The following is a 24,864-nucleotide window of genomic DNA, read 5'->3' on the forward strand; positions in this document are numbered from 1 at the left end:
TTGGAGTATAAATTGGTTCAATAATTTGCTGCTTTTTTAAAAAAGATTTTATTTATTTGAGAGAGAGAGAAAGAGCATGAATGGGGGGGGGGTGGGGGCAGGTGCAGAGGGAGAAGGAGAAGCAAATTCCCGGCTGAGCAGGGAGCCCAATACAGGACTTGATCCCAGGACCCTGGGCTCAGGACCTGAGCTGAAGGCAGGTGCTTAACCAACTCAGCCACCCAGGTGCCCCTGGTTCAACAATTTGAAGAACAAATGGTAAGCTTCAGTAAATCTGAAAAGGCACAATCCCTACGATTCAGCAATTCCACTCCTAAGTATATACCCTTAAAAACTCTTGCATATGTATACAAGGAGACATGATCATGGCAATAGTATTTGAAACAAGAAAAAAATTGGTTTGTGCTGATAAGCGATAATCAATAAGGAAATTTCTGAATTGCCGAGTAAGATACTAACTGAATAAGGGGCCTTTTCTCAGTAGGAGGAGTCACACTTCCCATGGGCTCTGAGAACTCCAAGTGTTAGATAGTTTATGTGCCCAACAACTTCAAAGAGCTCATACTTCACCCTTAGACTGTTTGACACCAAAGCAGTCTGACCATCCCCAAGCCCCATGAAGGTCTTCTGTTCAGCACACCAAAAGGGAGAGCAACAAGAGGGGAACATCCCACTGGTGGATCACTTCTTCAGGAAACCCATCCCCCAGTGCATCCAAATGCAAGTGAGCTCAAACAGACCTCTGGAAAGGATGCTGGGACACCACCTCTGACACTTTCCTGCCAGTGAGTCCCTGTTTGCACCAAGTAATAATGCTGACACCTGCTCCGACCTCTTGACACAAAAGTTGCAAGCAAACCAAATGTGTATCAACAGGAGAGTTTATTAATACATTGTGGACTTTTGTACAACAGCACACCCTCATCATGGATGAACCTCACCAAAATATGGAGGAGATACCAAGTCACAGGAGAACACATTCAGTATAGTACCATTTATACAAAGCTTAAAAATATGGAAAACAACATGACATAGTGATTAGTCATGCCTACATACTTACTACTATTGTAAATAATGGTATGGAAATGGTAATTACCCCAATCCAAATTCAGGACAGTGGTTGCATCATTGTGCATTGGGAAGAAGTGAGAAAGTGTGACAGGATGGGTGCCCAAGAGCATCAGTTTTATTGGTGATGTTCTAAGTGTTTAGCTGAGTGTTGATACACAAGACTTTACTGTGCTCTTCTGTACACATTCTTGTCTTAAATATTTCATAATGTTTTAAATGAATAACTATGAGGTAATGAAGCCGAATCAGCACATTATCATCCTTATAAAGGAGGAAATATGCAAGAGTTGAGAAAAGCTTTTATTAGGCTGGGGAAGGAGGGCCCCTTAGAGGCCCCTCAAAGGGAACTCAGTAGAAAGATGGGCATTCTCCAGAATGTTCTCAAGTCATTCTATAGCACTGAGATGCTTATAAATAAAATATCTTCACTGGCCTAAGGAGGTGAACCATATAATAGTTTTATTTTAATTAATCACACAAAACTTCAGCACCACCGCCATTTATTTTGCCTCTCTTTTAGTTCCCTAGACAACCCTGACCCACAATATCCTCTCACTTGCACATAAACCACTTTCTAGATTACCTATGCAAATGTCAACATTTAGGCTGAAATTGCACTGATATTGATTACATATGCTTCTGGTCTTGTAGAGTAGTGGCTCTGCCTCTAAGCGTTTGCCAGTGAATGAATGAATAAATAAAATAAATGAAACTCTCCTAAAAAATTAGTGTGTAAAGAATTAGCTTAAATGGCTCAAATTCATGTTGATGGCAGCCAAAACCCAACTTCCAACAAATAAGAACAACTGCAAGTCAAGCGCCGTGCAAGGCATTAGAGCCGTGAAGACAGTTAAATTGCTGCCTGAGAATCCATGCCAAACTTGCGTCATAACTTTTATTACCTCTTATGGAAATGACTCCCCCATTCTCCTATGTCCTTTGTGAAAACGGATTTTGCTCAATTTCTCTCTTTATTCCTATTCAGCAAATCGGCATAGATATAGGTAGATAAAGGTGACAGTTATAGAATAAAATAGAAGCTCTCGGTAGTTCTCTGGTATTTGGAGATCTCTTGCATTTACATGCATCAGACATCAGAGACTTGTTTTTAGCTCCAAGAGCAGCAAATGTTAGCAACAAGGCATTTCTCTGCTTTCTCGAAGTAAAAGGTTCCCCAACTGTTTTCTTTCTTTCTAATGTCTTACTGATGTTTCCCCCTCTTCAAGCAATTAGATTACTGTATGAGAGAAAATATACAGTTCTAATGTTATTTTAAGAGATCTTATTTTTACCTTTTTCCACCATCTAGTGCCTTCCTCCACAGCTGCATCTGGTTCTGCGTTATCTAGCCACCAAGGGTGAGGCTCCAGAAATGTGGTCTATAATCCTAGTCCATTCTGAGAGGCCAGCCAAGAGCCGGGAAGACTCTGGAAATAAGGTTTCAGAAGCAGGTCAGGGTCAGGCACCAACTGCCCTGCCCATGGCCATCCCCTGCTCCTGTCTGGTTGTGCCTGGCACCAACAGAGTGGAGGATGATGACAGCAAGCACGTGGGCACAGCTTCCTGCCAGGGCAGGAGCCGGCCCCCAGGCCAGGGCCCAAGAGTCTGCTCTGGGAGCCTGTGGTTTGTCCAGTTTAACCAGCTCAACCCGAGAGAACCCCGTGCCTCAGCACGTAGGGATGAGGGGGGTGGCAGGACTTCAACAAGGCAGAGGTCTGCTTAGCAGAGCCACCTCGAGTTCAAATTCTTCCCGAGCAGGCTCCCCATCAATCACTGCACCAGGTCAATGGAAAACCTATCATAGCAGAATGTCTTCCTCCATCAAAGATCAACACATCCATCCCGGCTAAACCCTCACTAGCAGCTCAGCCCAAATGATATTTCACCATTTTCTCCAGGTGAACATAGAGAAAGCCTTGACTTCAGAAACAGGCACTCCGCCTGTTTTGTTTTGGTTTTGTCCTGCAGCAATTTACAGAAGAGCGTGAATTAGTCAGCAAGAGGGGAGGGGAAGGAAGGGTGGCTGATACACCTTTAAAAAAAGGGTGTGCTGGGTAGTTAAAATATTTATAACTAGAACATGATCTTCATGGAGTGAGGCTAATAGGTTTCACAAGCAGGCAGAACTGTAAAAATTCAAAACGGGGAGACCCGTGACATTTCACATTGCCCCTGAAATACTGACAGGAAATACGACTTCAGAGCAACGTTTATAAAATGGGGATAATGTAGTGAGAAATCTAACTGCTGAGGAACTGGATTCCTGCCTTCCAACAGTGGTTGGTCCCTTCATTTATGGCAGTAAATAAATGTTACGAAAGTTCATGCAGAAACCATTATCTAAATGGCTAAATATGAAAGGCTTGCATTGTGGCCAGGCATGCGTTTCTGGCAGAGGAAGTACAAGTTTGTTCACAATGTCTTTTTTTAGACTACTTTGGGGAAGAATGTCATCATTGGAATACTGCAAACCATAGCAAGTTTCATCTTTTTTTTTTTCCTTATGGAATGAGAAATGACATCAGTTTACATGTCATCTGAGAAGAAAGGAATTTATTTTGTTGAAAGCCATCCAAATCTCCCTGTCTTTGGGAAGCTTTGTTACTGAAACAAACTTTATCATTGTTAATTGTCTGGCCATTTATGGGATTGGTAGCTAAATAAAACTTTCTTTCATCAACAAGTCTGTACATTTATACATATTTTCTTGACCTAGTAATTTTACCAATGTTATACACCCATGGCAATCTTAAGGAAATGCCAACATTTAAAATCCCATTACTCTAAACTCAGTAGGAAAACACCAGGAGAGGAAAACCTTTAATCCATTATGTATAATACCCAAAATTATCTCAACCTATCCCACAACTCCTCCCTGGCCTGCAAACTTTTTCTTTCTCCTATGTTTCCTATAATGATAAACAGACTCTAGTCATCTCCAAGCCAGGATCCAAAGAATAATCTTTGGTTGCCCTGTTTCTAGCTCCTTTATCCATTTGATATCTGGACTATAGCTTCTGCTTTAATTGCTCTCAAATCTATTCCCACTGCCACTCCCTCTGTTCAATCCCTCGACATCTTTCAGCTGAATTAATCCAATAATCTCCCAACCAATATTCCCACGTTCCATCTTCTTGTCAATGTTCCACTTTCCACCCAAGGCCACTACCCTATTCAAAATCACTCTTAGGCTCCCCAAGCCTTGCAGATAAAGTCCAAAAGCCTACAATGTGGTATCCAAAGCCCTCATGACTTGGGGAAGCTTTTCTCCCTCTAACATGTTCACCAAATTCTCCTATTCACATTCAATATGCCAATCACAGGAAAATGGCTGCAGTTCTTAAAAGCACCATGCTCTCTCTCGCCTGTAAATCTTCATATCTTTGCTTTCCTCTGCTTAGAAAACATTCCTTTCCAACTTTCCCACCCCTGCCTGAAACCTTTACCCACTGAACTCCTACTGTCTCTTACGATTCAACTCTGAGATCACTTCCATATGAAGCCTTCTTCGGCATGCCTTTGCCCCATACCTTGGTTAAGCGCCCTCTGTATGCTCTCTGGGTATAAGTGCTTAACACGTTTGTGGAATGAATCCTTCACCCTAATAATCATCTCCAATCCCATGAAAGCTCTAAAATGACCATCATCATTTGTTTGTCACCCCATGAACATGTTGGGGACATGCCCATCTCCACAATGTTGCCTGCACTATTCACCACCTTGGGATGTTTTCCTTCTTCCTCAGGAAAGATTTCCCTGAACACTTCAACTCTAGGCAATAGTTCTGACCTCTAAATTCATAGCACATCTTACATATGTTTCTCATTTAGCATTTATTTATACACAGTGTCAATGACATCATTTATATTTTAACTTTTAAGTTATTTAACTTTTTTGATGGATATACATCCAGTTCCCATGTCAATTATACTTTAAGCAAGTTAAAAACAGGGACAAAGATATTACTTTGTATTCCTTTTCTTCCTCCTTCAAATTCACATAGTTCAGCACAGTGTACGTAATAGAAAGTCAATACATATCATTTAACATTTGTTATATGATTAGGACAAGACTCAAAGATGAAGAGAAGACTACATTGTGTGATAAATATGTTTCATTTTCAGAAGAATAGATTATTTCAAATTAGATCACAAACAAAAAGAGAAACTCATGAACGTGAACATGATTTACGGTAGGCTGGCACGTGGAGCCTGTGAAGCAGCAGCTGTATTGGAAACTCCGATTATCGTGCCTACAGTGCGAATGCACTTAGCTGTAGGATGAGCCAGATGTCAATCAAAAGGAGGATAAAAACAAGATGTACGCTCCTCAAACCAATTTGTATGGATATTTAATCAACAAACTCACAGTCCATATGGCAACAGTAAATGCAAAAAAGAAAATTAAAGGAAACATAAAAAAATAACAAAACACTAAATGTCAGAAGTAAATCAAACATATCGTTAACACAATAACTGTAAGTGGGTTAAACTCCCCTAATAACCATTTCACACTCATCATAAACAACATCCAATTACACACCTCCTAGAAAAGATACACACTAAACAAAGTGACTCTGAAAGACCTGCTCATCCCACAGATATTTCTTTTTGGATAGCAACTATACACCAACACCATACTATATGACGTAAAGATTCAATGTTAAAAAATAGGGATATACAAGGTGAATGCAAACACAAGGGAAGCAAAGGTCACAATATTAACATTAAAGAAGCAGTGTTAAAGGCAAGAAGCATTATGTCAAAGAAAAAACTGTACTATCTGTGTGTCTGTTAATGAATACAATCTATCAGAATCCTCATTGGAAGTGATATGTGCCTTATCAAGTTGTTATAAGTGTTAAGTAAAAAAATTCATTTAATGGAATTCATTCCCACCTCGATACCTGCTACATGGTACATGCTCAAACACTATTTTTTTTAGTATTTGTAACAGCAGTATTAACAAGATCTGATTGTCATTGATATTCAGGCTGTGGATAACATAACATCAAAGCGCTAAAGGAAAATATTGGAAATACAAGGAGAAATTTATAGAATCATAATAAAAGGAGAGTGCATAGGTTTTATGACGTTTTCTTTTTGTTCTTGAAGCAACAAGTGACAAAAAGAAAAAAAGTAATGAGATCTAAATAAAAATGATTGATAATGTATGTTGGGTTGTGTGTGTGTACGTGTGTGAGTGTGTGTGTGAGATAGATACATGTGTTTCTGTATATTCTACAAACTCTATGATCTACAAAAAAAAAATACTTTCTTTTCATTGCTCATAGAACATTTGCCAAAACTGATCATTTATTAAATCAAAATAAAAATCACAATTACCAAAGCAAAAGATAGACATTATTCTTTGACATCTGCAAGAAAACTGGAAGTAAACTATGAAACAACACCAAACAAAACAAAACAAAACAAAACTTGGGAAGTTAGAATTATTTTCTAAATAGTTCTCAATCAAAAAGAATGTCAAAACTAAAATTATAAAATAATGGAATAATTAAAAATGATGACAGTGTGAACACAACATAGAAAAACTTGTGGGACGCAGTCAAAACTGTACTCAGAAGTAAACCAGTATCTTTAAATGATCTCATTATTCAAAAAGTTAAGAAGTTAAGAATAAATAATAAATGACCAAATCTTTATATTTCAAAAAGAAAGAAATGCAAATTTAGGAAAAGCATAGGAAGATTAATACGGTTTGAAGCAGAAAATAATTTTAAAAGCAGAAACTGTAAACAACTTGAAAATAAACAGTATCTTATTCCCATACAAAAATAAACCCATGATAAGACTATGAAGAAAAAAGAAAAATCACAATATACAAAAATAAAAATTAAATCAGATATGGGTTTATATATAGATAGATTTCTATATATAAATACAAACATGAATACAAATATATACATATCTATATATAGATAGATAGAGATCTATATTTCACAAAGTATACCTTACACCTGGCCTAATAATTTTGGAGGTCTCAATAATCTAGAAGTAAATTTCTCTTGAAAAATAATCATTAAAATTAACTGAATAAAATAGGAAAACTGGGTAAATTAAAGAAGAAAAGAGAAATATCCAAAATAATTTTCTTTTTAGGATTTATTTACTTGAGACAGAGATAGAGAGAGAAAAAGAGAGCAGGAGAGTGGGGGGAGGAGCAGGGGGAGAAGAAAGAGTATCCCAAGCAGACTCCAAGCTGAGTAGAGCCTAACCCGGGGCTTGATACCACAACCCTGAGATCATGACCTGATCCAAAACCGAGTCAGATGCTCAACCAACTGAGCCACCCAAATGCCTTCTAAAACTCTTTTTTTAAAAGTCGTTCCATTATTACACATAACTAATTTCAAGGAAAAGATCATTTCCATGCAATAATAACAATATCACTATCATCATCACCAACTTTACCACCATTATCTTAGCAACAAACACACTTATTTAATGCTTACAACCAACCAGGAGCTGTGATAGGGCTTTGCCTATATAATCTCACTTAATCTCACAAAACCTCTGTACTATAGATGGTTGTGTTTACATCTTATAGGTAACAAAACTCATGCTTAGACAAGTTAAATAATTTGCCCAAGGTTAGAAAACCTGCAAGTGAACAAGCCAGGGTTTGAACTGAGGTCTGTGTATGTCTCCCAAAGCCCATGGGCTTAATGACTGTACTTTACTACATGATACGTATAAACAGTTTCTGGAACACAGAAAAGGATGAACACCCTTCAAAATCATTTTGGAAACTTGCATAAACCTGATAGTAAAACTTGATGAAACTAGCAAACAATAGCAAAGCAAAAATACAATGATGGCGGTAAGGGTGATATTTATGAATTCTTAAAAGAGTCACAAATCAAGGCCTACAGCTTAGAAAAGGAAGAAAGAACCATAAATAAGAAGTGTCTGATATGATTTAATCTATTACAACACTAGATCAAGTAGATCATATACATGTAAACAGATGTTTAAAAGACATTTATGAAATTCAGTATTCCTGGTTTTCGCTAATTCAAGGCAAATTAGAAAAAGAAGAGTACTTCTATAATATGGTAAAGAAGTTCTATCTAAAACTAACAGTCAAATGTAATAAATAATAGAACATGACCATCAGTCCTCTGTGCATCAGGGGCAATACAAGAATACAATGACAGAACATCCAATCAATAGAACGAGAATAGAAAAGGAAATAAGAGAGACAGAGAGATAAAATTGGGAGAAAATTAACTTATTCAGACTTTCATTTCTTTGCTTTGGAAAGTGAAGGAAAAGAAGTCGATTAAGTTTGGGAATTCCATACTCCAGGTGGTGAGTGGTATAAGTGCTTTAAATGATTTGAATTGAGGTAGAACATAATTCTTTTTGGTTATGAAGTGTTGTTGTTGTTGTTTTTTTAAGATTTTTATTTATTTATTTGACAGAGATAGAGACAGCCAGCGAGAGAGGGAACACAAGCAGGGGGAGTGGGAGAGGAAGCAGCAGGCTCATAGCAGAGGAGCCTGATGTGGGGCTCGATCCCATAACGCTGGGATCACGCCCTGAGCCGAAGGCAGACGCTTAACTGCTATGCCACCCAGGTGCCCCTGTTGTTGTTGTTTTTTAACCTCAAAAACGTTCACAAACTTCTGCATGATAATTTTGCACTTTTACCATTTGCTGATACAGAAAAAAAAAAGAGTATGATTAAACCCTACTATGAGTTTAGTAATATTTTAAAAGGCCATTGTAAATCATTCATTCATTATACTGTGTGTATACATACGTATCACATACTTCTATATACTTTTGAAAATCATAGTACACATATAGCTGCTTGGGGTTCATCTGAAGTTACACACCCATTGCAATAACTCTGTGCCTCCCTCCCACTCACAAGAGTTCATGGCCCACAGGCAGGAACAGCTGCTGGAGACATCCTCAGAAATCAGGAAAACAAGAAATCTGAGTGGGAGAGTATGGCCTGAAGGAGATGGTCTCTTGATCTGACAAGTCTGCAAGACTACTCAGGCATGGCTTTGTGACTCACTGTTTTACAAAAGCTGTGAAAGGCCCCTGATAGGCACATGAAGTTCAGTTCCTGTATTTACAATAGTAGATTAGAAGGACTCCAATTCACCCATGTAATTTCTAATTAGGAAAGATCAGATAGGGAAAACCAAATTCTCAAATTTTAAGAGAAAGATACACAGTACATATTATATAGAACAAATGATAATCACAAGGCAAGGGAAGGGGGTGCAGAGTGGTTAGTCAGATATTTACTCTTCAAGAAAGGAGAACACATAGTTCACAGAAACTTTCTACTGCGCCCCGACATAGTCACGTATGTCCATGCATAAAGATTTACAAATAAAATAGTGAATAATGGCAATTAAATGGAAAGCAACAGCTTACTGAAGGAGAATTCATCATTAAAAGCTTTTCCATTCAAAATGGATTTCAGCCAGAAATTGGTTCTTCATTCCTCCCTGTAGTATGCATTCTTGGTAGCTGCTTTCAGAACATTGCCAAACACCATTACACATTTGCTTTATATAGCTTTCAAGTTGCTCTGTAGTTTCCCTCTGGCCAAAAAACTTTACAAAAAACTACTGGGGGAATAAGAAGCATAGGCAGGTCGCCTCCCAGGCTTGGAATCCGTTGCCTGAGCAGTTTTCATCCAAATTTCTATCTCTCCAGTACAGTTAAAATGGATAGTGATCTCAGCTAATTATTACATCACTGAGTTTAGCAGACTGTATAAGGATGAATCGGTGACCAGCATTCAACTTGTATCCTTTGTTACCACTCTCACTGAGATTTTTTTTTACCCAGGTAGACCTAGAAACAACTCCACCTCCAGCCCTTACTAACTGGAAAAACTGTTATCTTGCCTTTCTAAATCTCAGTCGCCTGATCAGTAATAGAAAAAGAACATGATCATGTGGAATTATCACACTAACAAGTGTAAAGTCCCTGGTTCTCACCAGGCATTGCCAAGGGACATTTTCACATTTCTCCCTCGTTCTTATATCTCTTATGTCCCCAGTTTTAGGGATTAGTCCATGGTCTGTCTTCTCACTGCAATTTGTGTCTAACTCTGGCTTTAAGGCTTTGAAATGAATTTTAATATTAGAGACTGCCTTGGGAAAGCATATTATCAGCTCCTTCGAGACTCAAAACAACATAAACTTCCCTTCTATATTGTCTTCTTTACTGTGCCAACAGTTGGAACGTGCCTTCAATTCAAAGCATATTAAGGAATGTATTGCCAAACTGCTCTATAATTGTTCTCAGACGCATGCCTTATTTCAAATAAATGGTAAGATTCTTAAAGATAAAAAGAATGCTTTCTACTCCTTTGCTCTTGGACAATGAAGCCCAGTTTACTTCTCCATACATAATGGCACTCAATAGATACTTGTTAACTCACTATCACTGTTAGGAAACAAACCAGGAAGTTTTCCAAAAATAAACATGAGTCAATCTCATTTACCAAACACATTTTAAATGTCCTTTAAAGATAACACGGTGAGGATGGGACTTTAATTCATCAATAAATTCAGATGGTTAAATAGTGAGCAGAAATTTCTACAAATAATCTTTCTCTTAAAGCTGCAAAACATTTTAAAAAATTGATTCAAGGGAACTCGGCAACATCTAGAACCAGGTCCTGTGAACCAGTTAGCTGTTATTCAAATGTCCAGGGGTAGGTACTGGGTTTAATCTAGCAAATGACACACTTCTGCAAAAATCACCCTTTGTGTTACCTTTATCAACAGAGAAGAGCAGAAATCGTAAGATCGTAGACTTGAGAACTGAAAGAAAATTAAGGAGATCAGGTGGTCCAGCCCTCCACCTTCTGGAAAGTACAGTAACCATGTTACTGATCAAACAACCAAGACCGAGGATGCTGTGATCATTTTGCCAAGGTGAGTGTTGAAGGGGGTGTGGGCACACAGGGGGCAAATTTCCAGTGGTGACAAGACCTACAGTTCTCTGGTCTTTGAGGCCAGCACTCCTTTTGCTACATCATATGCAATTTTAATAAATTCCTCAAATCTCTAGACTCAGGATTATCAAGATGACTGAGGCAAACAGTAGCACCTCTCCTAGCCTTTTCTATGTCCTGGCTCAGGAGTGATGATTTCCTGCCTGTGCCACCAAAGGTGCCATGTCCATCCAAAAGGCTCTCCCTGAGCAGTTTCCGTTGTGTGGATTCTGGTTCTGGGCCGATGTGGCTCATGTCTTATCTTTTCCTAATGTCCCACTGATCGACAGTGACTGTGTCATAGTCACAGAACCATTCCAGTGCCCATCACAATACCAGGCACATAGTAGGTACTTCATAGTTTTCAATGAGTGATGAGGGCCTCAGCGGTGCTGAGTTGCCATGAGGAATAATTTAATCTGTCAACTTGGTAAAAGAACCACCCACCATAATTACAATCTTCTTTACCATCACAGAATTTTCTAATTAGGGTCTTTTCAATATTCCGAAAGTGCCATAACCTTCAACTGGGGTCTTGGGCAGACTGATGCATCACATAACAGAAGCATGAGGGTTGGCAGTCCAACTGAGTTACCACTCCAATTCAATCAAAGCTGCCTTCAGCTGAGAACTTTAACTGTAGGCAGACACAGACCATCATTCACTCATTCAGCCCTTCCTTTGGGCTCAACTCCCACATTTCTAAACGAGGATATTATTTACTCCCACAGCTAGTGAGATCATGGCAACCTTATGCGAAATATTCTCCCCTACACAGCACTATCCTCGATATCTTCCATGTGATTTCATGCTACTGCGAAATCATTCACTTTTCCTCATCTGCAGGTTTCCACACAAACACCTAGTTTTAAGGTCCTAGTATAGTCAATAAAGGTAAGTATGATGTACGCATTTTTTTCTGGGGATGAAATTATATTAAGTCAACATAAGTCACTCTGCCCACATTGAGAATTCATTTCTGATTTAGTTTTTCTTTTCTAATACAGTCGTAAGTTAGAATACAAACACTAGCCTAGGACCAGGGGCCAAAGTGAATGTCAGGAGAGAACAGAGCCTAATAAAGTTAGGAGAAGTTGAACTTTCCACCTACTGCTGAACACTCTTCAACAACTTTACCTTAGACACACACTAAGATCAGCCCTGGTCTGAGACAGATGTGGGAGCTAGTCTTAGCAGGGAGACTGACCGATCTAGATTCTCCTGGTACAGACTTCCTTACCTTGTCCTCCTTTTCCCATACCCAGGGGGGAACCTGATCCCAAAGGTCTGAGAAAGGGCCTCAAGTGTCATACTTAAAGTAATGGTAAACACACAGTGGTGCTCACAGGGAAAATTGCAGCTGCCAAAGCTAGAAGCAGCTGCTGAAATTTAGGAGCCATAGAGATTGGCAGCAGGAACCCAGAGATCCCATCTGTGAGACAACAGAGCAGAGGGAGGTCTGAAAGCTACATGGAGTGGAAGAGCTTGGAGAGGATCTGCCTGTGTGCTCAGGTCCAGAGGGCTGGGACCACAGATGACAGAGCTTAGCAGTCAAAAGTATAAATCTGAGCTCTGCAATCATAGCCTTCACATGGGGGTCCTCGGCTGCTGAATCTTCCCCACTCTGAGAAGACAGATAGCTGTTAGATATTTATTCTCACACATTTTCAAAGGTTTTAATGTATCTCCCTCTCTGTTCAAAGGCAACATACACCATAAAAGTAGAAAAACAAGGGAGCATATTAAAAATCAGTCAATGACATGCATATGGGGTGTAGAGTCTGTTTAGACCTGTGTTCAAGTCTTACCACCTGTTAGTTATTTGACCTTGGAGAAGTGATTCAACTTCATTGAGCCTCATTTGCCTGATCTGCAAAATAGCCATCTTTAGAGGAGAAAACCCATTTTATAAATGTATTTTATTCCATCGGGGGTAAGGATTACTGCTCAAAAGGAAAATATCCTGTAAGCATGCAACCTTCAGGAACTTTTCACAAAGTAATGACTACACTTATTTCTCTTTTTCTGTCCCTCAGGAAAGCTGTTATTTTCAAGATGAACAAAGCACCTGTCACATGCTAGACACTAAGGCATTAGCTATTATGGTTTATTGTTAGTGCAGTGCTTGGCACACAGTAGGTGTTCACTAAGTTCTAATGGAATCCTACCATCAGGATTCACACTAACAGAACTTAAAAGTGGGACAGGAGATTGTTGCTTGGTGCATGGGGTCTGGAAGGTAGCCACCAGGAGAGGGGAGATAAGCCTAAATTGGTCATGAGAAATAGGAAAGACAACCCCCCTTCCCCCAACTCCCCCCTACTCCAGAGTTCTCTCTCTTACCAGGCAAAGATGGCACTGAAAAACCTCTTTTCTTAATGAAGTAAGGAATTATCAGCAATTAAAAGTCCAAATTAAAATAAAAAGTTTCAAGTGTAGGATTGTCTCCATCAGACTGGTCTCTAAATACAAAGATGAATTTACTTAAATCTTCACAGTTGGAGATGTCTTTTATTTCTCCTGGGATTCAAATCTTAATAAACACGAGACATTTCCCCACCCAATGCTCTCATCAGCACCCCCACCACCACAAAACCACTTTGTCTCCCTATGACATCAGCAGAACACACCTCATTGTGTATCCTGACCGGCTTCCCCTCCTCCCAGTTCTCCATACTGCTCAGGGAGCAGGAACAAGCCTGGCAAGGATATATGTTCTAGGGAAGGAGGGCACATAGCCAGCTACGCATTAGCCAACGAGTCATGAATAATGTTGGTAGTTCAAACCACTGAATCCCATTTAACGTGTGTGTGTGTGTGTGTGTGTGTGTGTCTATTTTATGCAATCAGGGGTAATGATTGCTGCTCAAAAGGAAGATACCCTTTAAGCATGCAGTCTTTGAGAACTTTTTACAAATTAATGACTACACTCACTCATCTTTCCTAAACGTGGCCCTTCTCTCCTCCTGTCCTTCAGGAAAATTGTTATTTCCCAAGACAAAAGGTGGAAAAAAATTTACTTTCTCAGAAAAATCAAGAGACGTTACAGCCAGCAGTTCCAAGGATGAGAAAAACTACAGCAGCACATGACACCACAACAAATTAATGCTTTTCGTGGTGTTTAACAACCTTCATCCTGAATGTATATAATTAAAGTAAGAACCTGGTGTTCCTTTGCAGTGTGGTCAGAGATGGTTTTATTGAGAGCAGATCACACGGAACTGAGTGCTCTGTAAACTGCCGAAAGTAGTGAAGAGGGCTGGGAGAGGCCAGAGGGAGAAGGTCCTAGAAGCGCTGAGTCAGAGCTCTGCTATGTGGGGGATTCCACTCTTCTCCCCCGGGGTTCATAGAACAGAAAAGACAACCAGTTCTGACCCTTGATGATAAACAAGGGAAAGAACCCAAAACTCCACAGAATTTTGATGGATTAAAGAAGCCCCCAAAAGAACTACCTTAACGAGTTGGAAAGTTCCAAATAAAGGCAATATTAATAGAAATGTGAGGGCAAGGCTAAAGTCATGACTTGGCCGACAGGCCTCTCCTAACGGTGCCCACCATCTCCAGCCACCTTCAGCCCCTCCTTTGCATTCAGCTGAAGTTGAAGGAGGTAAACACTCCCTGAGGGGCCCCAGCTGCTGGTAGGGGCAGGGTCCTTAGGATCATTTGGGGCTGGAAGGAAAATCAGGTGTAAGATTGTAAATTGGCTGACGGGAATCTACCTGTGGGTCAGGAAGAATGGACTGTGGCCCCTGGGGTATTCAGGAATCACTAGCAATTGGAAAACACACCCCATAAGACTGTATTTGAAGCACAATGCGAGCTGCGGAGTAGTGGTGTGTGAAATACGGCTCCCAACCACAGGGAGATTATAGTCGCATTAGAAAAACAAGTCATGACATAACCTAATAAAAAAATATTTAAAAAAAAGAAAATGATTTTTCCCTATTGACATGCTAACTAAAGTTAATGTTGTAATTGCAATTTGGGAGTTAATTTCCTTTTAATAGCTGATACTTCTATTTCTTTGCTTAAAATGATTATCAGAATAAAACTCATAATCCAAAAAAAAAAAAAAGAAAGAAAGAAAAACAAGTCATGGGATGGGGCGCCTGGGTGGCTCAGCCGTTGAGTGTGCCTTCAGCTCAGGTCATGATCCCAGATTCCTGGGATAGAGCCCCATATCGGGCTCCCTGCTCACACTCCCCTTGCTTGTGTTCCCTTTCTCGCTGTCTCACTCTCGGTCAAATAAAATCTTTAAAAGAAATAAAAATAAAAATATATCTATCATGAGGATGAGAAATAAGATGAAGACAGTTTGGCCCTGTGACTCATGGATAAGAAGAAAGCGATTAGAACAGCAGAGGGAAGAGTGGTTTCTCTGCTGTTCTGGCAGTGGGCATTTCCAGAATCCTAGCTCAGTGTGTGTGGTTTGGATGAGCTGGTGTGGCCCTGGCCCCCTGCCTACATGGGTGGGCCCACAGCTCCGGCTCATCCCGCCAGACGCTCCCACCTGTTTCAGGATGTAGGCAAGTCGAAGCAAAGACCCAGGGAAAATCGGGCACACTCACAGTGTCTTCCATAGTGTTCTGCAATGGCTTGTTGTCCTGGCGTTACTTCCCTTTGCCCAAGACAGTTGCTAGCTTCCTGTTTCTGAGCCGCCGGACTTGCCTTGGTTCCATTCTGGTTCTCCAGTCTCCAGCTCACTCTCTGAGCCTCTGACTGTGGCTCCTTAAACTGGTTTCTGTTGCTATGACCAAAAACAGTGACTCCTACAGCCATCCTACTTGTAGGAAATTCCCTCTTTTTTAGGGCACTATTATTAGCTTTTAAAAAATAAGAACTGTGCTTATTCATCTTTCCTAGCCCTGGAGCCCTTGGCGCCTTAGGAAGAATAAGATTAATTGAAAAAAATGTAAAGGCATTGAATGATGAGTACTCTTGTGTGTCTGTTCTACTACGTGGCACGTGTAGATGCTCATTTTGGTATTGTGGGAAGAACCCGGCCTTTGGAGTCAAATTAAATTCCACTTCTTCCTTGGAAAATTCCTCAGGGAACTCCGACAAGTCACCTACCCTCCCTGAGCCCCCGTTTCCTCATTTGCAAACAGGGCCAATGATTCTTAACTCCCAGGACTATTGTGAAAATTAAATCAGACATTAAGTGAGGACATGATAGGCTTTTCAGCAAATGGTCCTGGAACAACAGGATATCTGCTTGTAAAAGAATGGAGCTGACCCTTACTTACCTCCTACCATATAGAAAGATGGCCTCAAAATGATCCCAGAGTTAAATGTGAGGGGTAAAAATATCAAACTCTTAGAAGGAACATGGTGGTACCTCTTCATGGCCTTGGATTAAGCAATGGATTTTAGAGGTGATAAAGAAATTATGAGGAGCAATACAAGAAAGAAGCAGATAAACTGCACTTCAACAAAATTAAGAACTTTTGTGCATTAAAGCACAACAACAAAAAATGAAAAGACAAGCCACAGAATGGGAGAATATATTTGCAAATCATACATCTGATAAGAATATACTGGGGCGGGTCTGAGGAGAATGAGAGTGACTGCTAATAGGTAGAGGGTTCCTTTCTGGGGTGACGAAAATGTTCTAAAACTATACAGCGGTGATGATTGCACAATCTGTACATATACTAAAAACCACTAAATTATATACTTGAAATGATATGTGAATCATACCTCAACAAAGTTACGAAAAATTCAATGAGGCAGTGCTGAAATGTCCACCTCTAACCATTGTACACAAATATACGTGGAGTAAGGGCTCAAAATATTCTAGATTGTGTTGCTTTTATTTATGATGATGGATTAGGCAGAAAGTGCTAGCGAGAGTGACTAATGGATGGTGCTTCAGGCTGCGTTAGTACAAGAATTCCTCCCATCCAAAGCCATTGGACTGAGACATTCTTTTATAAGAATCCTCCAGATGTCTCAAAGGGGCTGTACGCTGGGTTCACACATGTCTCACCTGTGTTTGAACCTGTCACCACTGTACGCAGTGTCCCCAGTGGTTCTGTCCTTCTTGGCCTTTATCCCTTCTGTCACAATGTACTTAAAATCCTGAGGAAGTGCTCATTCTCCTCTCTTAGGAATTGAATTCTTTCTTGTGGCCTCACCTTTCAGTGCTTTTCTCTTACTGCTGACTTAGATGGAATGAATTTGCCACAAAAATCGAATTCTTGAGATTCAAATCATTTGTATAAAGTCCAGGGTTTGTTTGCTTTTTGGTTGTGTTGTTGTTCACTTGTCTGTTTTTCATAAACGCATAGGAGCGTAAACACCAAAACTGTAACACCAAGAGCATCTCTGGGTGATGGGATGATGTATAATATGTTGTCCTCTTTCATATGCTTTGTGGCATTTTCCAAAAATTCTATAAAGAATCATTATCAAAAACACACTGTACATAGAAAAACATTACATATTTAAAATGTTAAAAATTAGCCCCAAGATGGTTTCTGAAGAGAATTATCTCCAACATCCAAATGCCCCCAGAGATGTATTAGAATATCGACTGGTGAAGCATCAAACTTTACATCGGAATCTGGGGACGTACTGTATGGTGATTAACATAATATAATAAAAAAAAAAGAATATCGACTGGAGTTAATGTGTGTGTGCGTGTGTGTGTGAGAGAGAGAGAGAGAGGGAGGGAGGGAGAGAGGGAGACAGAAACAGAGACAGAGTCAGTTTTATGTACATTTTACCTTTGTGGTGATGTTTCCTGTGGAATTAGGAGGACACGTCTTTGCCAATTTCAGGTGGAGGCAGCAGGCGAAGGTTCGTTCCAGCTTGCAGATTGAACATGATAATTTACACCACTGCTCATACATCTTTTAACCTTTCCCTGGCACCTTCTCATTGGATTCTTACAGGCAAAGGAAACCTAAGTGATTTGTACCACCGAGCCACCACCCCTACATTTACAGTCTCGCAAAAAATTCTAGTCTAGACAATAATTAAAGTCAGAAATGTAACTCAATTAAAGCACATCTTTCCCAAGCCCTGAGGGCCGTTCCTTGGCACTTACATACAGCAGTCTTCTATTTATGTAGACTGTTCTGGGGGCACGCGTGGAGGTACCCTCTCAGGCACACCCTTCTCTTCCTATCTCTTAGAAGGAATGTGAGAAAGAACCAGGGTCTGGGAGGGCTGGCTGACGTGGGTGTGAAGATGAAAGCGTGATGTTTTCCTAAATATGTAAAGGACAACTGTCAAGAATCACAGTGGCGTAATTAACACATCAAGAAATCAGGAACAGAATTTGATCAGTCAGGGGCCTTGTAAACCCTCAAGACGGACGGAATATGTCCCAGAAATCACAAATCGGCAACTTGAGGGGTTTTGATGGCCTTCAGATGTATTGTAGTTGGCCTACAAATTATTATTTTAAAATTACAGCTAGCATTTAAAGTGAGATTTTACCTAAAAATCAGATTTCCAGGTTTCTTCTAAATAATTAACACACACACACACACACACACACAGAGCCAGCTCTTTTTTGGCAGTAATTGCTGGTGTTGAGTTAACAGCTACATCTTTCAGGCACACTCCCCAGCACACCCACACCCTCAGGAATCCCTGCCGCTCTGCCACAAAGAGATCCAGGGACAGTCCCATTTATTATCATGCAGCTTAATTCGTTTTTCTCACTGCTGGCAGGCTTCCATTTTTTTATATCCACCTGTCCGGCCTTTGCAGACATTTGGGTTTGAGACCTCACCCACTTCCATCCCACTCCCAAACCACTTCCCCTAGCCTATCCCTTACCAAAGTCATTCCTTTGGAAGCCTCCTTTCCTTTTCACTCCCTGGTGCCTTGTCAAAAAATAGATCCAGGTGCAATCCTGGAATGACCTTAAAGGCATCCTAAACTTCTGAGAGAAGAATAGAATGACAATGTATAGAAAAACAACTGCATTTGAAGGCAGCAAACTCAGATTCAAGTCCGAGAAATAACAGGACTGTCAGAAACATGTGGGTCCAGATCCCAGCTCCTCGAATTTCTAGTCTGAGATCCTGAGCAATGTACTTAACCTCTCTGATGTTGTTTCCTTATCTGTGAAATACAAACATTTACCCTGCCTGACTCATAAGGTTGCTCTGAAAACCAAGGACTATATGCTACGAAAGTGAGAGGACTACATCAATTTAAGATAATTTGGGGTATGGGGGGAGGGGTAAGTTATTAAATTACTTTGGGTGGTTTGGCAAAAAAATATATCTTCCCAAATTTTCCAAATTTGCTCTCTGAAAAACCAAATAGGATAATAGGATTTCTTTTTCTTTTTTTTTAGAAAATTGCAAATAAAAAGTTTAATTTCAGAAACTGAGTTCACCATTTATAAACACACTAAAACATAGTCAATGCAAATCCAGATTAATAATAGGTACAGTTTTTTAACAAACAACTTTTCTAAAAGGTCATAGACAAATGAGTGCATTGCTTCATCCAGAATATTTAATTGGTTTGAAATAAGAAAATGAAACCTTTTCTAGATGTTGAAGCAAAAATTCTGAAGACAGATCATTGTTAAAAATCTGACAACTGGGATACTTCATTCTGCTGTCCTTGGGATCCTAAAAGACCCCAGTGATGGCTGAATCTTCCCTATTTTATTTATATACATATTTAAAAATATAAATGCCTAAGGCTATTCTTACAACTGAAATAAAATGATCCCCTCCCTGTTAATGAACCATCTCTTCTAAAAAGAATTTTACACATAATTTGATCAAACTGGGGTCAGTGGGGTCACATGATTCCTAATTTGTTTTTACTATTTACCTTAGTCTGTGGGTTGTTTAGTAAATGTATAGAAGTTTTAAGAATGTGAATGACATTTCTCTGTAACTCTCCAGAAGACCAAACTACCTAGAATTCTGCCTGCCACAGTGTCTACACTGACCACTGGTATAGAAATGTCCACATACTAGCATTCTGTAATTGGCTCATGACATATATCTGGTATGTACAATATATATTCCTGTGTGTGTGTACCTATATTTATAGGTGTACCTATGACATTCTGATCTGTGTCACCTAAAAGAGATTATTCAGAAATTGGTCATGAAACAAATAACTCTTAAATTGTTTAAATTTTTTTCCAAATATGAGAATGATAGATATTTATTACAAATAATTTGGTTATGACCATAATTCTTGTTGTAGGTATGTATCATAAACACTATTAACATTTGATGAATTTCTTCTCCAGTCTTTTTTGTATGTATTTCTTTTTAACTATTTTTTCAAAATCACTCTTTTAACTATCTATATAAGGTTTCATTTTACGAATATAACATTTTATTTCTTTGATTACAGCAGTGAATGGTGAAGGTACATTTTACTGATTATGATATTAATATATATGAACTAAAGACAAATTCAACAATACAAAGATATACAGTAAGAAACAAGTTATTGTCTCATCTTAGTGGTTGGACTTTGAAACATTTGTTTGTATGCACATATACGCAAGTAAATACATGCCTTTTTAAAAGTAAGTTCATGATACACATTTACTTTTAGCCTACATTTTCTACTTCCTGTATCATAGGATCATTCCTATCAGCTATATCTATATCAGGGGTCTTTTTCGTTTGTTTTTTGAGAGAGAGTGTGTGTGCACGTGCACAAGCTGGGGGAGGGGTAGAGGGAGAGGGACATAGAGAATCTCAAGCAGGCTCCACACCCAGCATGGAACCCGAGGTGGGGGTTGATCCCACCAACCCAAGATCATGACCTGAGCTGAAATCAAGAGTTGGTGGCTTAATGGACTAAGCCACCCAGGCGCCCCTAGATCTATATCAGTTTTTAATGGCTGTATAGTATTCCCTCGTGTGGTTGTACTATTACATATTTAACAATCACCTACCAATGGGTTTTAGATTATGAGTGTGACTGTGATAAATATCCTATGCATTTTCTTTGTAGACTCGTTGATTATTTTTAAGATACAATCTTAGAAGTGCATTGCTGAGTCGAAAGTATGCTCTCTCCCATTCAAATTCCTACACTCCCCCCTCCCATTTGTGCCAATTATGCTTCCACCAAGAGTAAATGAGAATGCCTGATTTCCACCTCTTCATCAATGGGATCGTTTCATCTTTCCTAATAGTTAAAATAATATATCATTATTTTCATTTGTATCCTTTGATTCCTAATGAGATTGAACATCTGTTCAAATGCCACTTAGCCATTTGCATTTCTTTTTGGTGAACTGCATTTCGTTAACCATTTTCTATTGTGGTAGTCCTCTTTTTCTTGTTGATTTACAAGAGCTCTCTCTACCATAATGTATTTGATCACTCTCCTATTAATAGGAAGTTGTCTTCCAAATGTTATCATTATAAATAATATAGTAACGAATATTTTTATAAGTAGATATTTGTCCACATCACATATTATTTCTATTGAATAGATAAAATCAGAATAGTGTAAAGTGGAATACTCTAACACATGTTGCTAAAAGGCTTTCTATAAAAGCCATGCTAATTTACACTCCTACTATCAGATTATGAGAAAACCTACCTCATAGCAACCCATTTCAAATCTAATCAGAGTATTACAATAGGATACAGATCAAGACATAAAAGAGGATGACCTATAAATCACAGAGGCACGTGACAGTCCTGCTATAGGATTTTTAGAAGCTTGGAAAGAAGAGGAAGACCTGAACATTTTGGTAGAACTGAAATGGAGAGGCATAAAATCTTAATTTCTTTTAGAATATGGCCTAAACCTAGCTCCTTCACAGTTCGTTGAAAATACGTGATTGCTGCTAATTGAAAATAAGAAACCTGATTAACACATTCAACTTCTAACCTTTCCATGTTCCACCAAGTCCAATCCTTTATTGTGCAAATACCTGCCTCTCTAAGAAATGTTACAATGCCAATGAATCCAAAGAAACAACACAGCCTCTTCTTGGTGATGAGGTGAAAGTAGAGACCCCTGAAGCCAAGCCTGGTTGACCGGAAAGAGGAATAGCTCTGTTTTGCCAATCAAAGTACAGAGAGGTGTTTTAGACAGAAGTTTAAGCCAGTGAAAACACGCAAATATTACTCATTCAGTAAGTAAACCAACAAAACACTTTGCAACACCAAACTCAAATCAATGTTCTTTCAATAACCAAAACCCAGCAGGTTCTCAGTTCTAGGTGCCCTTCCCAGTGAACAAATCGCATCATCTGGCATAAATTACAGCATGTGGGGGAATGGCAGCAGCAACCGGGCCACTAATGTCTAATGCAGAGAGCTGATAAGGAATGTCTAATTAATGGTTCTGAAGTACCTTCAAGGTATAAATCCAATAACAACATTAAATAGCATCATCACACAGTTAAAGCAATTAAGAATTAACAGCCTGTTTTTCTTCTTTCAAACACAGGTTATCACACCAAAGAATCCTAACAAGCAAAACTACACCAGTAATGTATTTTTTGTTATGTGTAAATTTTTATATATAAGCTATAATTTATACATAATCAGTTCTATGTCTTTCCCATTATGATTCAGCTGATTTTGTGTGTTCTTCCCACTTGTTACTGGTTATGGATCACATCACAGTCACCACTTTTGAACCAATAGCATCAAGCTCACCATGGAGACTCGACTACACAGCACGACAGTTTCTTGTAAATGGTGGTATCTTTGTCTTTTGTTTTAGTAGGAACATTTCAGTCTAATCATTAATGGTACTGCTCTTTCCATTTGGTTCTTACTCCCTCCTGGTACTCTGACAAGTCCAAGGACTTCTAAATCATTTAACTAACTCAGACCTCTTTTCTATACTCCAAGCATGTGCTTCTAAATACTAATTGGTAATTTTCACCTGATACCCCACACACAGCTTGGCCTCACATCCCCAAAGCCTGTCTCTCAAGGTTCCTCTCCTCCCACCTGCTGCTGCTTATATCTCTTTGTTAATGATGTTACCAGCCTGAGTCACTGAGGTTCTAAAGGTCAGCCACTTCTTTCTCTTTTCTCTCCTCTCTCTCCTTCCACGTCTGTCTGTGCTGACCCAGCTTTGAGCATGCCTGTTCTATCTGCCACACTATCTCCATACTATGACATCGGTTTGAGTCCACCTCAATTCCTGGCAGGATGATCACCGTGGCTTACTAACTGCTACCATCCCCAGGCTTTCCTCTACCTACACCTTGACAGGGCCACCAACAAACTGCTTCAGAAATGATGATACGATCACATCATTGTTCTTCTTAAAGCCTTTGCTGATTTTCCGTAGCCAACAGTACAGAACTGTTCCTGGACGAGGATGTATTTATCAATGCAAGAGAATAAAACACATTTAAGATTGTGATTGCTTGATTCATAATTTCAAAACATTTGACTTGTGGCATAAGGACCTCTATTTGCACTCTTGCCTTATGATCAGAAATAAGTAAGGTGAAACTGACTTGGAGGAGTCCAATTACTCTGATGTCTCCCCTTGGCATTTTTTTTAAATAAAAAATTTATTGAGATATAATTCACATACAGTAAAATTATCTTTTTCAAAGAAAGTACTATTCAATAGTTTCTAGTATATTCATGGAGATGTGCAACCATCACCAATATGTAATTACAGAATATCTTATTACCCCAAAAAGAAATGCCAAGTTCCAGAACATTTTATTACCCTAAAAAGAAATGCCATGCTAATTACTAATCATTCCCCAATCTCTCTTTTTCCTAGCCCCTAGAAACCACTAGTTGACTTTTTGTATCTATAGATTTGCCTATTTTGGACATTTCACAAAAAATGGAATCATATGATATGTGGCCTTTGGTGTCTATCTTCTTTCATGTAGCATAATGTTTTCAAGGTACATCCACACTGTAGTATGTATCAGTACTTAATTCCTTTATATGGCTTGATAATATTCCATTATATGGCTATACCACATTTTGTTTATCCATTTATCAGCCGACAGACATTTGGGTTCTTTCCACTTTTTGGCAATTATGCATTATGCTGCTAAGAGCATTCATGTACACATTTTTGTCTGGACACATGCTTACGATTCTCTCGAATGTATATACTTAGGAGAGGAATTGCTGGATCAAATAAGAAATCTATTTTTAGCATTTTGAGAAATGGCCAAATCTTTTCTAAAATGGCTGTATCATTTTATATTCCTACCAGCAATATATGAAAGTTCTCATTTCTCTACATCCTTGCCAAAATTTATTACTATTTATTTTTTTCTAATTACAGTCATCCTAGCACGTGTGAAGTGGTATCTCATTTGGTTTTGCTTTGTGTTTACCATAATGACTAATGATGTCGAACATATTTTCATATGCTTACTAGATGTTTGCTTATCTTCTTAGGAGAAATGACTTTAAATCCTTTGGGCATTTTTAAAATGAGTTACTTTGATTCTTATGAGTGAGTGGTAGGAGTTCTTTATATATTTTGGTAAAATAATATTCCATTGTGTGGAATACAAGTTTCTTCTTGGATATATGATTTGCAGATATGTTCTCCCATTGTGTGGGTTGTCTTTTCACTTTTTTGACGATGCCATTTGAAGCACAATAGCTTTTAATTTTTATGAAGTCTCACTTAGCTGTTTTTTCCTTTGTCACTTGCTTTTGGTGTCATATCTGAGAAAACTACCTAATCCCAAATCATGAAGATTTACTCCTATGTTTTCTTCCTAGGTTTTTATGGTTTTAGCTCTTACATTTAGTTCTGTGATCCATTTTGAGTTAATTTTTGTATAAGGTATGAGTTAAGGGTCCAACTTCATTCTTTTACTTGTGGATA

At 38.9% G+C, this 24,864-nt stretch overlaps 1 protein-coding gene across 3 annotated transcripts in view; it reads right to left on the reverse strand.

Annotated features, from left to right (window-relative positions):
* The window catches only part of NCKAP5 (NCK associated protein 5), a 950,566-nt gene that overhangs the window by 917,879 nt on the left and 7,823 nt on the right, over positions 1 to 24,864 (reverse strand). The window contains exon 1 of one of the 3 annotated variants that reach the window (XM_034654443.1): positions 15,636 to 15,714. The exons of 1 other annotated variant lie outside the window; for it this stretch is intronic. The gene's annotated coding sequence lies outside the window, so the exon portion shown is untranslated. Of the gene's footprint in view, positions 1 to 2,363; positions 2,715 to 15,635; positions 15,715 to 24,864 lie in introns of those variants that run through there. One more of the 3 variants, XM_034654438.1, reaches the window with a different exon arrangement.

The sequence above is a fragment of the Ailuropoda melanoleuca genome, chromosome 2 (assembly GCF_002007445.2).
Source record: "Ailuropoda melanoleuca isolate Jingjing chromosome 2, ASM200744v2, whole genome shotgun sequence".
NCBI classification, from domain to species: Eukaryota; Metazoa; Chordata; class Mammalia; order Carnivora; family Ursidae; genus Ailuropoda; species Ailuropoda melanoleuca.